General features: G+C 43.2%; 1 long non-coding RNA gene across 1 annotated transcript in view; it reads left to right on the plus strand.

Moving 5' to 3' along the window:
* Positions 1–18,429, plus strand: part of LOC134165183 (uncharacterized) — a 498,306-nt gene that overhangs the window by 124,640 nt on the left and 355,237 nt on the right. The window lies entirely within an intron of this gene.

Genomic DNA, 18,429 nt, shown 5'->3' on the forward strand with positions numbered 1-18,429 from the left:
AGAATTTAACACATATAATGAACATCTGAAAACAAAATATTTTTGAATATGAATTACTCAAGCCTTTGCTGTCACCTGAGTCTTTGTTGAATAATCTTCAGACTCTATTTCCAGGACGTTAACATATGACACGATTACTTTTGCAACATCGAGCAGACAGTATTCTAGTCCAGGAAACAAACAAAAAAAAAGATGAAACCTTCTAAGAAATGCTAAATCAAATGGCAGATTGTACATCATCCCGATATAAAAAGATTGAGCTAACCCTTGGAGCTGAGGAGGCGTACCTCTTTCTGTCTTGAACTCCTGCTTTGTATGTTGTTTCGTTTCTGTGTTCCTCCTCTCAGTTGACATGTTCTCAGCAAAGCATACCTACTCAACTCCAACTCAGATGCATGTGTTTCAGTAACTGCAGTCTCAGGACCTTTCTCTCTTCAGCCCTCAGCTGACAAATGCCGCAGTCCCAAATAGACTCGTTTTCTACCTATAGTGCATTATCATCATAGAATAATTTGGGTTGGAAGGGACCTTCAAAGCCCATCTAGTCCAGCTCCCCTGCAGTGAGCAGAGATGTCTTCAACTAGATCAGATTGCTCAGAACCACATCCAGCATGGCCTTGAATGTCTCCAGGGGTGGTGCATCCACCACCTCTCTGGGCAAGCCAGTGTTTTACCATCCTTATCACCACAGAGAATGAAAACAGGACTTCCTGGAAAGAAGAAAGGCACACTGCGACTAACGTAAAGGTAAAAGCTGATGCTAAATAAATCAACAATATTGAAATATTCTGTTTTTTCCTAATGACATTGCTGCTATCAGCCCTTTAATTCCTTGAATGGTTGGCATAAGACTGTATGTATCCTACATAAGTGACTCAAGTGAGAATTTTGCTCTGCTGCCGCCTAGTTTTTGTTTTAATGTTAGAACGGGGAAGGTAGGTAAAGAGAGGACAAGAGAAAACAAAACAAAGCTTGTAATTATTTCAAATGGTAGTGACAAGTGAACTTCCAGAGCTTTTTAGAGCGTTTTGAGGGAGCATCAGAGGTAATCAGACATGGAAGAAGCACAAAGCCACTCAAAAAGATACAGTGCCTGCTTCATGCACTCCACAGGGTCCATGCAAGTAAGTATGATTGTCACAACTGAAAAAAAACCTTGCCAATATAATTCTTCATGACCCAACATCATGATGTTGATGCCGCTTGCAAATGAACAATCACTGTGCAGGAAACTGTGGTGTATGTAGGAGGCAAATCCAAAGGGAAGAGTAACATTGCTGATGTGACTCACTGAAAAGTCATATGATTTTGGGGAGGTGTACACTGAAACCTGACTTGCTAGCCATCTGTGTTAGAAGACTCTGTGTAGGTGTATTGCTCCACTCTCTACTACATCTTGGGCAGTTGTGCAGATTGGCAGGTGCAAAAGAAAGGCTGTCTATCTGCTGTCCTGTGAGAGCAGAACAAGGTGCTCAAGAGCTTCCTCAGCCAGGGTTGTACAAGTCATGTTTGCTCTGGAAATAAAAAAAACAGGCTTATCTGACAGCTTTGATACCACAGAAAATCACCTATCTTTAGAGGCCTGCAGATGGTTTCTAAGGTCATTTTTTGCAGCAGCAGCAGCAGAAGGAGGAGGAGGAATTCTAGCTGGTCAAGGCCTCATTTCTAGTCTTCTCCTTTAAATAATAACAAAACACTTACTTAGGAAAGAACTGGGACCAGTCTTAAAAAAAGCACTAAAGAGGGCAGCCTGCATTACACATCCTAATCTGCCACCTTGCCTCCTTTATCTTCCCAAAAGAACAAAACTCAGGCAATTCCTCCTCCAAAGAGTGGAAGATGACATTGAGAAGTGGTAGAAGTACTGTTAGAAGACCACAGATCAGACAGAAAGCCACACCACATGAACAACAATAAGCCCATGGGCAAAAAAGGATTCAAACACTTGGTGGAAGTCTTGCAAATTGTACTTGGAAATGCTTTGCTGTTTGCAAGCTCAGCCTCTCTGCTTGTCCCCAGCTTCAATTTTTCAGGTGTGCCCCAAACAGCAGCCAGTGGGCTGAGCAGCCCTTCTCTGCTGTGCTCCTCCCAGACACTTCCTACATCCTCTGTTCCTCTGCAGAGAGTAGGAGCTCAGTTCCTGAGTAGTAGCTGACCTTGCACAACCAACCTAGCAGCCACTGTAAATCTTCCTGGCAAGGTTCCTCTTTTGAGTTCATTTACTTTCTAGAGCAGTGCTGTCAGGGCCCTGCCTATCATATCCTTGAATAAGAAGTTTTATGTGCTCTGCTTTAGCTCAAACACTAATTCCTCTGTCTGTCCTGGGCTGTCTATCACAGCCTGTCTAGCAGGTTGCTGAGAAAGACAGGATTCCAAGAGCCTTGTCACTGATACAGAGAAATGCGGTTGGCTTTAAGTTGTGCAGGTGAACTGTAAAGAGTTCTGCAGAGAGCAAGGTACATGAAAACGGCCAGGATGCAGAGCCTGCTGATCTCAATGCCTAACGCCCTGTCCAACCTGGCCTTGAGCATCATCAGGGATGGGGCAGCCACAGATTCTCTTGGCAACCTGTTCCAGTGTCTCAGCACCCTCACAGTAAAAGAACTTCTTCCTTATATCTAAACTGAACTTCCCCTGTTTGAGTTTTAACCCATTAACCCTTGATGTCTCCACGCAGCCTTCTCTTCCCCAGGCTGAACAGCCCCAGTTTTCTCAGCCGGCTCTGCTGCCACACACGTGTGGTCTCCTACAGATTTCCACCAGGGTCTTTCCTCCACTTCTGCTTCGTCAGAGGCTCAATCTGTCTGTCCTCATGACTGCCAGCCAGAACCTTCTGGAGGGACGTCCGCGGTCATTCTTCACCACACCTCGCCCCCCGGTTTGGCTCAAGTGCCAGCCCTGGGCAGACAGACGGGTTACTCCGGCAGCGTGGTGCTGCTCTCACCTATCCTGACCAGGGCGCATCCCGTCTGTGCTTCCCGGGAAGCGCGGCCAGCCCGTCCCGGCAGGTGGCAGCATCGCTCCGCGGTTCCCTCGCCGGGCCGCCGCGGCCCCCGGAGAGCCCGGCTTCTGCCGTGCCGCCTCGGGTCCGGCTCTGAGCGCGATTCCTCCTGTGCCCCAGTTACTGAATACATTAAGATCAGTCACAGCACCAGCTGGAATAAAGGCGGGCTGCGGCTTTTTGCTGCAGGAATTTGGTTGGAAATGGAATTTGGAAGGGATTTAGCTGAGCCCATCCAAATATAGAGTGAGGTAAGCGATGGGAGCAGTGTGTGGATATGTGTTCTGTCAAGTCCTTTTTCAGTGAGCCCGGGGGCCACACGCACATCTGCCTCAAACTCTGCTGCTTCGGGACTGCTGCTTTATCTATCCCTGCATTCAAAGTTCACGTTAAACATTGGCTCCAGAAAACAATTTAATAACAAGGCAATTTATGACATGGAAAGCTTGCATTTATCAAAGTGTCTCAGCTGATACAGTTCTCAACCTTGTTCTGTAGTGCAGACTCAATAGTTAGATATCCTCACTGGCCTTGGGCACAGTGAGAAGGTGCTAGATACCTGTAAGTGTACTGACTGGTGTCTATGAATTAGCTGGGAGCCAAAGATGACAGAGGAGGAGATGTGTGGCCACAGTGCCAGTGGGAATTGGGGCTGGAAGGCTGCTTCAGAGGAGCTTGGCTGGATCTGTAGCACTTGCTGCCATCTGAGAGGAAACAATGTCCTGCCTGGCTGCATTAAGGATGTAGATGGCATCCCTTCTCCTCCTGCCTCCACTTTTCTTCATTCCTCCACATTTACTTAGGCTTTCTGCAAAACAGAAGAAATCCCCTGCAACAGTGAGTTGACTCTTGGTGGGGTATTGCTAAGAAGGGGCTCATGACCCTTGGGACAGTGGCAAATCACTACATGCAGCTATCCCATATGTTTCTTCCATGAAACAAATAGCTTACAGTGCCTTGCATTCTCTGTGTTTGTGTTGAGCCTCCTCTTAGAAGCAACAATACAAAAGCTACGCCAGTGTAAGAACCATGGAGGAGACTTAGCCCTGTCCCTCCATCACAAGTACATGACCAAATGCCTCACTCCAGGCAGAGTTACATTGTGGAATATGTGTTGAATCACCATCCCTAGAGGCATTTGAAAGACGTGTACATGTGGCACTTGGGGACATGGTTTAGCGGTGGACTTGGTAGTGCTAGGTTAATGGTTGGACTCAACAGTCTTCAAGGTCTTTTCCAACCTAACCAATTCTGTTATTCTATGATTCTTGAATTGTTTCTTCAACAAGCAAGCTATTTCTCTCCGATATTTGATAATCTGTGTCTGTTGGCTGCTTGCCCACTTCCCTTGGCAAGTGCAGAGCTTTCATGTAAAGCTCAGAGTCTTAGTCAATTATTTTGGTTTGTCCTCCCTCTGCCTTCCTTGGTTGGGAATTGCTGGTGAGCACAGTGCCTTCAAGCTGTAATTTCCTGTTGCGTATTTTCTGAAACCATGTGAGGGATTGCTCTTGATGAGCTTTCCAGGAGCCTGCTACAACTGAACTTGTCTCATTATCAGCCAGAAATAGCCTTCAGCTTCTCGTCATCCTTTTACTCTCACAGCTCAGGATCGTTTTATTTTCCCTTCCCGGGGTTTGAATGCTGATATGAGGTCATGGAGTCTCTGAAGGTAAGTGGCACAAGTCCATCTGGGCTAGCACAGAAAGAGGGCAGGAAGAGAGTGCTCTGAGTACTATGGGTAATTCATAAAGGCATTACATGGTGCTTATATCCTAGATCAGGTCCTACCACGTGGTGGTCTAGGAGGCAGCAATGGCTGTTCATGAGTGTGTATCACCCTTGTGCTAATCTTCAGTAAAGAGGTGATCTGGTGGACAGAAATCACTGAGAAATTCCTAGGGTTGAAGGTGGCAAGGGGCCCAGAGAAGAGGGGAGGATCAGCAAGGCTGCAAAGGATCATTCTGTGTTCATCTGGCTTATGCAGTGGAGCAGGGTGAGGAGGTGCCTCAGCTGTACTTGAACTGAGTTGAGGACTCTAACTTAGGGCCATGGGGAGCATTCAGCAATGTAGAGTTGATCTTTGCAGACCAATAGGTGTACCAATATGCCCTGTCTACAGACAGCTGAAAGGCAATTCATGACCGCGTCTGTAAAGTTGGGCAGCTATCCGAAGGCTGATGAAGAGATCCTTGTCCTGGCTTTATGTGGTGTAAATGGCCTGGAGTGGTCTACAGGGGCTTTGAAATTCTCTTTCTTACTGCTGAGAGATCCCCTCTCTGAAATGGCAATAGGCACTGTAGCACTGTCAGGATCTGCCTTCACTCTAGGTAAGAAGTATTGTCATGAATTCCCACAAGCACCATGGTCTCCTGGATGCTCTGAGGGAGGCTGTGGTATTCAGAGCTTTGAAAGATCAGAGGCAGCTTGAAAGCTCATCATTCTTTTCTTTAGTCCCTGGGCTGCAAGCTTTGTGCTGTCTCAAGGCACAGCTTGAGATTGCTGTGCCTCTGCAAGCTAAAGCAGGGTCTCCTTACCCACATGTTACCTTTCAAGCAGCATCTCTGTCCATCTCCTCTTTCAAATCATAGGACTAATGAGCAAAACTGAATACTCGTGTTTACGTATAGCATCTCCCATGCATTTATCAAAGATGTGTCCAAAAGCTTTAGAAACTTACAAACTCCTATAAAATTGAACACAAGAAAACCTCAATGATGGTTTCCACCTCACTGTAACTTGTGTTTCAGTGTGCCACTGTACTCAGGGAAATGTATTATAGGTGCTAGTAATTGTTTCTCTATACCCATCGCAATAGCTGAAGAGTTAAAATTGGTAATGATCTTTCCAGCAGCCTAGCTATTCTTCAGCTGCTCACTGAGGCCATTAATCAACACACCCAAGACTGCTTGAGCAACATTTGTTAGCAATTAACCTATGGTTATAGGAGTATTTTTTCCCTATTACGTTTCTATTCTAGTGTGCACCTCAAATAAAAGATGTACCCAAACACTGCTTTTGCTAATTGAAAAGCCTAGAAAACAAAAGTTCTCAGACTTAGATGTACCAGCTTGATAGGAGAAAAGAGGGCATCCAGTATGCTGGAAATGTGTTACATTAAATCCTTTCCCAGACTACTGAACATTAGCTGCGTTCTTCCTTTTCACTTGCTTTTTCTAATATTATAGAGACAATAGGACAGACATCTGAGGTGTGTTGCAGTTTGTCCATACATATTTTAAAAGACTTATTGGAAGACTCCATTGGGAAGAAAAGCAAGTGTATGTGTGTTCTCCTGAACTTTACACTGCCCCACTGTTTCTCTGTTCTCATTCCTTAAACACTGAGTAGTTTTATCACCTCAATTTTCACTAGCAAGACTGAATATTTCTAATGTTACTCCAGTGGTGGCAGTGAAGTTACAGCTGGGGTAATCTTCACCTCTAATGTTTTCTAGTGTCTACAAACTTTATTTGATTCATGAATGTTAGTGTGGGGTTTAATGGAGCTTATGTCGCAGGGCCTCGAGCAACCTGGTCTAGTGGGGGGTGTCCCTGCCCATGGCAGGGGGGGTGGAACTGGATGATCTTTAAGGTCCTTTCTAACCCAAACCATTGTGTGATTCTGTGATTCTTTGAAATGGAAGAAGCAGATTGCCTCCAGAATTACTGCAGGGGACTTTTCTGGCTTGTAGGACTTGGCAAGATAGGGAATTAAAAATGTCAAAAAGAATGAACATACACCATAAGCAGAGCTGGTGCAATATCCTATGTGTGTTGATATGACTGTATAGGACTGGTACCTCACATCCCAGCTTCTCCTTGCAGTTTGTGTGGAGATGGTCTAAAAGCCTTAATGTTGCCTAAAGCTAGAGGAGTGTCACATCCTGTAACTCTGATCAGAAGCAGCTTAGACACAGGAGCACATGCACCAACAGCCGGTTTGCTACAGCATACCCACTGCTATTAGCCTTAGTGAAAAGGCAGAGGCTGGAGCACCGAATGGAGACCTGTCTATGTGCAAAGGAGCTGTTTTCATGTGCATGTCCTTCTGCTGGCTGTATTTCAGGAGTACAAGAGGAAATAGTGCAGTCCTTTACTACAACCAGTAGTAACTTTAGATCCTAGAAGCAGAAGGGCTTGTAAAATAAATCAATTACCTGCTATGCCTTACAGCTTGTTTGCATCACTAATTTGTACTTTTTTGATATTGAAGATAGGAATAAACTCATTACTAAAGTACCAACAGCAGAATCATTTTTGTTTCTTGTGACCCCAAAGTTCCATGTTTGCTGTCTATTTTCCTTCAGCCCGCTCCCTGCAGGGAATGTCATCATACTGTGCCTCAGGATGCCAATTTTTGCAGCATTTGTCATTCAGCCATGCAATTCTCATAGGCAGGACTGTAAGGGAAGCCTAAATATAACGATCCTCTTGGCCCTCATTTATGTCAGAAACAATGTCAGTTTCTAGCCCATGTCATTGTGGGGGAAGGAGAATTCAACATGTGACACAAAAGCGAACAAAAGAAGATGTCTCCAAACACACTTAACATAACTCTCTTGCTTTCTTTTGGAGTATGACTCATGAGTTTTAAGTGATCAGTAGAGCCTCCGCTTCATTAACCCTCCACTCAAAATAGTCCTGTTACCTCTGATAAGAGAGGAGGATGTCACCTTATTGAGCATGGTGTCTGTTATCTACACCAGAGTGGAAAAGCAGGAAAGAAGTGGGCAGGCTCCATGCATTGAAAAGGGACGGTTTAGGTCCCCTGTTGCATTTGCCAAGCTCATTTAATACCTCTAATTCTGGCGAGTGTGATCTTCACAAGCATTTGTAACATGGTTGGTGATTTCGGGCTGAGGGGCAGACCTTTAAGGGAGGGCGGTATAAGCCAAGTTACAGAAACAGAAGCTGACACCAGGTCTGAGTGTAATGCAACCTAATTAAAATTAAGAACAGTTGGGAACGTGCTTGGCTGTATTCTGCAGGCAATGAAAGGCTATTTCCCTAAAAATGCTATCTCGATGATTTGTCCCATTTATATTCTTGTCTTTTCATTTATTAGTCACCTAAACCTTATAAAGCAGAGCTTCCCCCATCCTCATGAGGCAGGTATGTATACAAATGGCAGGTACTGATGAAATGTTTACTGAAAAGATTAGCTTGTCAATGAGGCAAAGGATGGATATTGATCCCCTTTCTGTGTTTGTCAACCTGTAACCTGTTTAAGAAATGGCCTACAGCAATGAAATCCAATCAAGCACTCTCTGCAGCTCCAGTTTTCTTGTAATATAGGGAGGGGATTCAATCACAGTAGAGGAAATGAACCACTTATCATATAAATGAGACTAAGGCAATTAACAGGTGACAGGTTCCAAGTGAGGATAGTTCTGGCTGCAATACAGGATTAAAAGATGGGTATTCTTCTGTGCACCTGAGCTTTTCTGTGATCTTTCTATGCTGAGGGGTTGTTACACAGCTGAACTAACAGGGTTAACAGAACCAAGTGCAGTGTGTGCCTCCCCTAACTAAACCCCTGTTTGGTAACTGTGTTCGACATGTTCTCAAAGATGTGGCCAAAATAGTTTTCTGAGTAATTAATACCACTCACCAGTCCCTGAGGCCACAAGTTTTTGGTTTTATGAGAGGTGTGAGAGTGGAATTTTCATCTGATTCAACATCAGAACAAAACTGAGTTTTTTCTAGTATCATCCTCATACCCCACTTCCTCCCAGTAATGTAAATATCAGGCCTAAGCTGTGTTCAAAACCAGTGCTGCAGCTGCCAGACTGTAGAGAAAATCTTCATTCCTTGCACTGAAACAGTTTTTACTCACATGAATGAGTAAGAAGGCAGCTTGACTTACAGATGAGCTGAAGTAGACCCTCTCTTACCTCAAGCAGAGTGGATACCCATGTACAACATCCAATTTTAAGGTTCAGATCCCTACCCTGAAACAGAGAAAACAGCAGCTGGTATTGAAGGATTTGCCACCTGGGGCAAGTGATCAATCCCTTTGCTTTCTTAAGTCTGGGTTTCCTTCTCCAGAAACACAATCCTGGGCCCTGTTGGGAAAATATGAAATCAATTTTTCTGTTAAAGGCTTAGGTCTTGGTACTTGTGGTGGGTTGATCTTGGCTGGCCACCGGAAGCCCACCAAGGCACTCTGCCATCCCCGCTCCTCAGCAAGATGGGGAGAAAATAGGATGGAAAGCTAAGGATAAGCTAATAAGATGGTCAAGGTAAGGACAGGGAGATCACTCACCAAATACTATCACTGCCAAAACAGACTCAAGGAAATGAATTTAATTTACTGCCAATTAATATCAGAGAAGGACAATGAGAAATAAAAACAAAACTAAAACCACCTTCTCCGGGCTCACACCCAGCTCCTGGTGCCTTCCTATAGAAGCCACCCCTTCAGCCCCCCACTGCCAGAAACTTGCCACATAAATCCAACACAGTACTTCAGTGTTTTCCAGCTGTAAAAGTATGTCACTGCAAGCACCTGATCAGTGCTTAACCTAGAGAAGGGAGTTTTCTTTTTACTCTTGCATCTCCAGTGCACTTTCTTTTCCTTTTCTAAATATTATTTTTCCCAGTGGATGCCTTTATTGCCTCAAATATGCAAGGAAATAAACTTCAATTGATAAGCAGCCTTCAGAGCAGAGATCAGTGTAAGCTTATACATGACAGTCAGTAATAAGCGAGAATTTAGTGAACTCATTGACTTGGGGTAGGCAAGGAGATACACAGCCCTCCATCTCTGCTCTTGGTGTGAGCTATTGCCACCAGTGAACCTGGCAGCCTGTCCTGTCTGACAGGGACCTGGCACGTGTCTCTAAGTTCAACCCAACAGTCTGTACCCATAACCCCAAATCCCCTTTTGGGACAATGATTTGAGCACCCAAGAACCAAACAAGCATGGAGGCTTTTCTCTCCCTTTAGCTGAAGGTACAGAGAGACCACAGCTGATCTAGAAGTCTTTCTGCACATGTGGCTTGCATTCACCTCCCTGTGTGACCCTGCCTGGGGAGCAGGACAAGTTCTTGTGCTTAGTTTGCCACCAGCGCTGGGTTAGTTCACAGTTTTTAGCAATTCACCTTGCTCAGGTAAATTGTGTTGTAAATGTTAGGAGCTGTTGTAGGTGTACACGTACTGTGCTGCTTAGCTGCAGCCACCCTTCCAGTGATCGCTGTTGCCATGTTTACCACCTTCCAGGTCCAACCTCAACAATCTCTTTCCAGTGGAGTCAAGACTCCTGGAATCTTTTCTCTTCTTTCCATGCTATTAAAAGCAAAATAATAGCAATTTAATATTAAAAAGAGTAAAATAAATGACTGGAACTGTTCCTCAGGAGTTTGAAACCTTTGTTTTGTGGCTCAGACTGGCTCAGACAACAGGAATGGGATATGAATTGAAAGTAAATTTGAAAAGCTTGAAATAAAGAAAAGGGCTAAATGTTTCATATCCAAAAATGTTGAATTTTTCATAAGTAATAAATCTAATGTGAAATAAAATGCTGAAATACAGCTGTGGCACGGTGGTTTATATTCCAGGAATCCCAAGTACAATAAATATGCACAAAAAATTAGTATAGACATTGAAACACTCAGGACAGAGTCAAACCCTTGAAGGGAGTTATGGCGTTATCTTGCTATGCAGATACGTTGATGGTCCAGTGTTCCCAGTTGGAAGTGCCTGCCACTCATTTTGTAGGAGAGAGGAGAACTCTACACCTGGTTCCTTCTCTTCTCCCGGTACCATGTCCTCTAGAGACCTCCTGTCTGCTTCGTTAATGATTAAGAGCTAACTACAGAAGGGCACGTATCAAGTGTGGACATATTATATTGTGTCAGAATTGAGGAGGAAGCCTCAGCCTTGTGTCCCCTGTGCCTCTCTCCAGTATTAATCTTCTCAGTACATGAAATATTTTCACCAATACATAACCTCACTTATTACTTCCTGCCGTTAAGTGCAGCAAATACTCAGACACTCTTCTGGAACATTTCCAAATGAAATCTCAGAGTCATTACATTAACCTTTTCCATTATAGAGCAGAAGGAAATTAGCTATTGGCACACATAGAAATACACAGAAAGCAGTACAATATTTTGCATAATTGTATTTTTATACTTTCTGACAATGCAAAGAGTTAAAGAAAAATGTTAAAAAACCTGCATGCTTCATTAAAAACTCTCAATTTCTCTATTTTCAGCAAAATAAGCCATCAGTGTTAGATTCTATAATTGACACCATTGCTTAGGGAACAAACCTATGAATCTTATTAGAGACAAATTCATTACTTTAAGTCCACCCTTAGGATGCAGAGCTCATAAAAGAAACCTCTGGAGGGTTCAGCTTAGGGGATGAGATGATTTCAGGCTGCAAATCTACAGATTTGCTGTAATTAACCTGAACTAATTATTGTCAGGCGATGGGTCAGACATCCTGGATAAAAGACCCTGACTGGTTCTGTGGTCTACTGGGTTTTCAGTAAGACAGCTGCTTGTTAAACAAAGAAAAAGTACTGAAAGCACAGCCCTCTGTATTCTTAAAGTAAGATAAATCTTTCCACTGGGAGAGAATAGCAGAGTCTATTTAAAATGCACAATCAAACGGCCCAACTGAAATATAGTAATGTTTAAGACTTTTGCTAGCTACCTCACAGCAGGTAACAATCAGTAGCAATGGTCAAAAACAGCTCCTAGGCAGGCTAAGCTGGTCTCTATATGAAGTGACTGTCTGTTTGCCTGCTTTTGCACATATCATGAGAAGGGATCTATTTGAACACTTTTTATGCACTGCAAACACACTGTTACAGTCCTGCAATGGATGCTGCCCTGTCACTGTGCTTCCACTGCTACTATTTTAACTTGCATGACTTAATTTTGCTACCAAATATACAAACCTCTGCTAGATTCACTCACTCAAGCCTGCATACAAGCACAGAGAGAGATGTGCATAGGAGTCCCTTTGTGTGACCTGGAGGATAAGGGGCTCTGGCTGCATTCCTGGGGCAGGCAGGGACTGGTTGTCATGGAGAGGTTTGCTGGGTAGGTGTATTTGAGCTTCTAAGGATTGATGTTTAATACGAGATAATCTTTTGCTTCCGATGACTTCTTATTTAACCATCTGACCCTGTAAATATAAAGAACAGCTTACAATGCATTGTTTCCGTTTCCCAATTGGGGCATCCTTCTAACAACATTGCATCTTCAAAGTGTTGAGAGAGCAGGAGGAGCAAAGCCAGATAAAAAGTGCCTTTTCCCCATCCTTCTGTCCAGGTGCTCTGCTGATCTAGCTGTACTTTGGCCTTTTGCTCTTGATATAGACAACACCTTTGATGTTTACAAGCTTGCCTCTGTTGACTGTTCCCATTTACAAATAAAAGCTGTAAACCCATAGCCTTTGCTCTGTTCTGGCCTCAGGTCCTTTTCCACTTGCACTTCACTCATGCTATCTTAGTACTTCTGTTGCATACTCCTACAACAGGGGGAAAGTCTCCACAACCCTCACTTCACTGTGACTCACTGGCTCATTAACCCTCATTAGCTGTCACTGGTATTTCAGATGTGGTTTGGTCAGGAAACCATAGGTGGAAGCAGAACCAAACTACTCTGTCAGCCCAGATGGAATGGCAACATGGGATGGAGGAGGCAAACTCCTTTTACACGGCTACATTTAACTAGCAAAACAAGGACAAGAAAAAGAGATTCAGATGATACTAAAGGGATGCTACTCCCTTTGTCCTTCTGTCCTGCAGACAGCACGCTACCCGTCACCCCTGCCCACCTTGGGCTACAACAGGCTCTCCTAAAGAGACTCTGCAGAGTCACCAGTCCTGCAGTGTGGTAGAGGTGAGAGCAGGTAAATTTTGCAATTCTGCTATATGGGAGAAAAGCAAGCAAGCATTTCCTTGTGCGTTTGGATCAGTAGAGGGCCCTCTGAGAACTGGTCTCTCCCTGATAAGTGCAGCTTAGGGCAAGACTATTGCAGGCTTGCTCTGTGGCTCTTTATGACAGATATGACAATAAAAACTAGTTACCAGTGAATGAAGACCTTAACAGGAGCAGGAAAAGCTGCAGTTATCATGCATCACCACTGTATGCCACTGCAGACTAATTACTCTGATGTATCCCAGAGGTGAGGCACTGCTATAGCAGACCCCCAGAAACATTCAGTTAATATTAAATTATAATCCTATTACCTTTAGAGGTTCTCAGTGCTATTAATCTCACAGTTTCTAAATCATCAGTTTAAAACCTGAAAACCACAATGCCATGAACACCTTTGTGTGTACATCATTTTTAAGCACAGAAGCCAACAGGAGTCAAATAATAATAATAAATTTGTATTTTCAGTATCTTTCTTTTTAAGAATATTCCACGTGTAATTTAAAACTCATCAGAAAAACATCAGTCACAGAACAGATTATTTTCATATCTATTGATGTGAAAGATAAACATGAATAATCAGATATGAATTATCTCACACGCTGTCTTTTATAAGTAAGTCCTCTATTGGGCTAGTATGAAATTGCTGTCCGATGTATATCCTTGCATCAAAAGGAATAACTAAAATGCACTACAGAAGAATTCTTGGGTTTATATCTTGAAATAGATTCTAGAGTTAATTTACATCTTAATAAAATACTTTTTGGAAACTCACTAGTGGTCTTACTGCCAGGACCAAGTAAAAACTAACTTCATGCTGACAGAACATGAAGAACTCTTTAAACATTTGTGTGTAAATGCTTCAGTAAGCTTGTAAGTGCTGCTTACATGCTTTTTGAATTATAACCTCAGTTAGGTCTCCATTTCGATTGCTTTCTCCTACAGGGTTGGAGTCTGGAAGAATACTTTCATTTTTGGTTTCTTCAATTTTCTGATATTCTCATTTGTTGTTTCTATGTCTGGTTATTAACAGATTTAAGCAACTGCTCATTTCTTTTTCATCATACTTCTGCTCTTCTGTTTTCTTCAGTTTTTAGTCTGACTGCAGTTTAAACTATCTTTGCTCTAGATAAATCCTTATAAGATGGGTGGGAGAGGGAGGATGTCCAGGGCATAGACTCCCAATAAATAAATATAGAAATTATTACTTTTTCGAAATAATTTATTCCTAGAATTTTTAGCTTCTCTTATAGAAATTGTAGGGAATGTCTCCTCCATCTCAAGGTGTCCTGGGTTCAGCAGTAGCAGTCATGTTTCTCCTTCTTGGTAGCTGGTGCAGTGCAGTGTTTTGACTTTCGGCCTGGGATCAGAGCTGATAACAATGATGTTTTGGTTTGGCCAAGGACTTTGTGAGCCTCATGCTCTGCCAGGGAGGAGGGGAAGCCGGGAGGAAGCAGAGACAGGAATGACCCAAGCTAGCCAAAGAGGTATTCCATACCACAGCACGTCATGCCCAGGATGTAACTGGGAGTTAGCCGGAAGGACTGGGAGACTGCTCGGTTGGAGGAGGTATCGGTCAGAGCTTGGTCGGGCTGGGGGGGAGGAGTTATCGGTTGGCTGGTGGTGAATTCTCTTCCTTTGTTATTTCCTTTATTTATATCACTGGTGGTAGCAGTAATTTGTGTTATACCTTAGTTACTAAACTGTTCTTATCTCAACCTGTGGGAGTTGCATTCTTTTCGATTCTCCTCTCCGTCCCTCCGGGAGCAGGGGGAGGGCAAGAAAGGGGGGGAAGTGAGCGAATGAATTACCTGACTGGGTTTAAACCATGACACAAGGGTCAAAGCCAAGTAACCTGGAATTGTAGTGTCTCCAAGAGCTGGAATATTTAAATTCAAAACTTCACACCAAATTAATCTTGTACAGGCTGCATCATCACCTCTCCCAGGGGAATTACAGACTGTCTTGGATCGCATCCTTTCCATTCCCCAGTCAGTGAGGAGAATGGGTGGTGCAACCCATGGGCCATATTTCCTTTTATTGCCGAGGTGCCCGCTCATCTTTGAGAAGTGGTAATACTAAGATAAAAAGAGGTCAACCCAGAGCCATCTTTCCTCTTCCTCTGCAAAAGAGCTGTATGACATTAAATTGCCTATTTACAAAAGAGATTAATATATAAAGCTGTATTAAAGAGGTGAAATGGCTGGAAAAAATAAAATAAGAATATGGAATCTCCCTTGAAATTTTATTCATAGAAGGCTGAGAGCTGAACTTTGCCACTGAAGCAACATCTATGAATTGTTTCAGTGCTGGAGACCGTTCTGGTCTACTGCTGGTCTACTATCTACTACTGATAAAGCTTGATGATGCTACTTCTGCATTAACGCAATAGCAGTCGCATGGAGATGGCACAAATTGATGCATTTTTTCTAAGAACTCTTCCTTGTCCTCTGGGGTTTCTATAGGCAATGTGACCCCTGACTGCTACCAGCAAACTGAATCCAATCCAAAGGTTTAGATCTCTATGTAAATTCAATCACCTTCTGAGCTACATCTAATAATAGTAACTACTTGTATGTTTGATATTGTATTTTACACTTCTGCAACAATTCCTGTTTCTGACTGCAGTGTAATAGTTGAGCTCTGTAAGGGGTTATTCCAATCCCACAAGTGAATGAATTCTGCATCCCTTCCATAAGAGTTACCCTCTTAAAATAATTATTGGGAAAAAAAATGAAAGACTAATCATTAGTCCAATAACAGCTCTGGAGAAAGGAAACCTAAATTAAGTCCTATTGGATCTCTGGAACATTAGATTAGGCAAATTAAGCATTTTACTTCTCTTTATAATCCTAAACCTATAGTAGGACTAAGTGAAGTGCTGCGTGTGAGAGGGAAATAACTATCGGTTGTGAAATATCTTTAGACTGTTTAGTAACATTACCATTCACAGCCACGGAATACATTGTATTTTATTGTAAGCTTCATTCCTTAGAGAAGTATAAATCTTGGAAGTGTGTCAATACTTGGCAATGTAAATAGTCTCTGGAGGCAAAAAATATATAAGACCATCTATCAAGTATAAGAAGTTGATAGCAATTAAAATCAGAAATGTTTATGTATAAACATAAATTGCGGAGGTAGCTTAAAACTGCCCAGTAAAAATCTTGGCTAGGTGGAAATTCCAATTGCAAAAGACTGCAAAAAGCAACATCTGATTTTTAAGAACTGGTTTTGTAGCGTACACTTTTTTTCCTTAGGAATAGTATTTCCTATAAAATTTTATGTCATTAACAGAAATATATTTATTTATTCATTTATTTTCACATTCAGGCATTCTTAACCCTCCTTCTCTCCCCCTCAAAAAACCCAAACCCACCAAACAATGGATAAAACCAGGAGAAGTTGGATAAAAAGTGTTTGCGTTAGATGAGCACTAAGCCAGATTACATTTCAATGCTCAATTTTCCCCCAAAGTGATATAGAGAAGGATGAGGACTATTTGAAGGTAATTACTGTAACCATTAATGATGAATATTTTTATAAGGGAATGTTTTTACAACCTTTTGTATTATTATGCATTTAAATGCAGTTATTAATTATGTCTCTTTAATGCACATATCCATGGGATCTGATGAGATGCATCCACAGGTCCTGGGAAAATTGGCCAATGAAGTGGCCAAGCCACTATCCATCGTATTTGAGAAGTTGTGGACATCCAGTGAAGTTCCCACTGACTGGAAAAGGGAAAACATAGCCCCCATTTTTAAAAAGGAGAGAAAAAAAGAAGACCTGGGAAACTACAGGCCAGTCAGTGTCACCTTAGTGCCTGTCAAGGTCATGGACCAGAGCCTCCTGGAAACCATGCTAAAGCACATGATAAATAAGGAGGGGATTGGTGACAGCCAACATAATTTCACTAAGGGCAAATTGTGCCTGCTGAATTTGGTGACCTTCTACAATGGATTTACATTGTTAATAGATAGGACAGACTGGCATCTACCTGGACTCATGCAAAGCATTTGACACTGTCCCATATAACAACCTTGTCTCTAAAGTGGAGAGGCATGGGTATGATGGATGGACCACTTGATGAACCCATGTGGATAAGGAGTTTGATGGATGGCTGCACTCAAATTGTTGTGGTCAGCAGCTTGATGTCCAAGACACCACATCCTTGTCTCTAAATTGGAGAGACCTCAATTTCGTGGATGGACCACTCGGTGGATGAAGAACTGGCTGGATGGCCACACACACAGAGTTGTGGTCAATGGCTCAATGTCCGGCTGGAGGCCAGTAACGAGTGGTGTCCCTCAGGGATCAGTGTTGGCACCGGTCTTGTTCAACATCTTTGTCGCTGACATGGACAGTGGGATTGAGTGCACCCTCACCAAGTTTGCCGATGACACCAAGCTGTGTGGTTCGGTGTCATCATTCGCTGGAGGGAAGGAATGCCATCCAGAGGGACCTTGACACACTTGTGAGGTGGGCGGATGCCAACCTCATGAAGTTTAACCATGATAAGTGCAAGGTCCTATACCTGGGTTGGGGCAATCCCAGGCACAGCTACAGGTTGGGCAGAGAAAAGATTCAGAGCAGCCCTGCAGAGAAGGACTTTGGGGTGCTGGTTGATGAGAAAATGAACATGAGCCGGCTGCAGTGTGCACTTTCAGCCCAGAAAGCCAACCGTATCCTGGGCTGCATCAAAAGCAGCGTGACCAGCAGGTGGAAGGAGGTGATCCTGCCCCTTTACTCTGCTCTCGTGAGACCCCACCTTCAGTACTGCATCCAGTACCCCAACACAAGATGAACATGGACCTGCTGGAGCAAGACAGAGGAAGGTCACAAAGATGATCAGAGGGCTGGAGCACATCTCCTATGAAGGCAGGCTGGAGAAGAGAAGACTGCGTGGAGACCTCATAGCAGCCTTCCAGTATCTGAAGGGGGGGCTATAACAGTGCTGGAAAGAGACTTTTTATACAAGGAAGTAGTGATAGGACAAGGGGAATGGCTTTAAACTGAAAGAGGGTAGATTTAGATTAGATATAAGGAAGAAATTCTTTACTGTGAGGATGGTGAGTTATTGGAGCAAGTTACACAGAGAAGCTGTGGCTGCCCCATCCCTGTAAGTGTTCAAGGCCAGGCTGGATGGGGCTTTGAGCAACCTGGTTTAGATTATCCTGCCCATGACAATGGGGTTAGAACTACATAATCAAGTACAAGCACAAATAAGCACTGTATTGACAAGAAGATGTGCACTCTCCTGTTTTTGGTCTAGTAGACAGTCTCAGATCATTGTATTTGGGTCAGTTCTTGAGGAGATGCAAGGAGCACAGCTAAAACTCTGGTTAATGTGGTGTCGGAGAGGATGTGTTTCGCTGTAGGTGGACCCTGCTTCTTCTACCAAGGCTGCCATGACTTTGGGGATCTGCTAATAGGCACCCTATAGTGCCACATCTTATGGTAAATAGAGCCAGAGAAATTATCTCCTTCCTTAAATATAAGGAGGTGGGAGGAGGACACCAACTTCATA

Source organism: Pezoporus occidentalis, unplaced genomic scaffold, assembly GCF_034315485.1.
Source record: "Pezoporus occidentalis ecotype Australia unplaced genomic scaffold, CSIRO_AGI_Poc_V1 ctg231, whole genome shotgun sequence".
Lineage (NCBI taxonomy): Eukaryota > Metazoa > Chordata > Aves > Psittaciformes > Psittacidae > Pezoporus > Pezoporus occidentalis.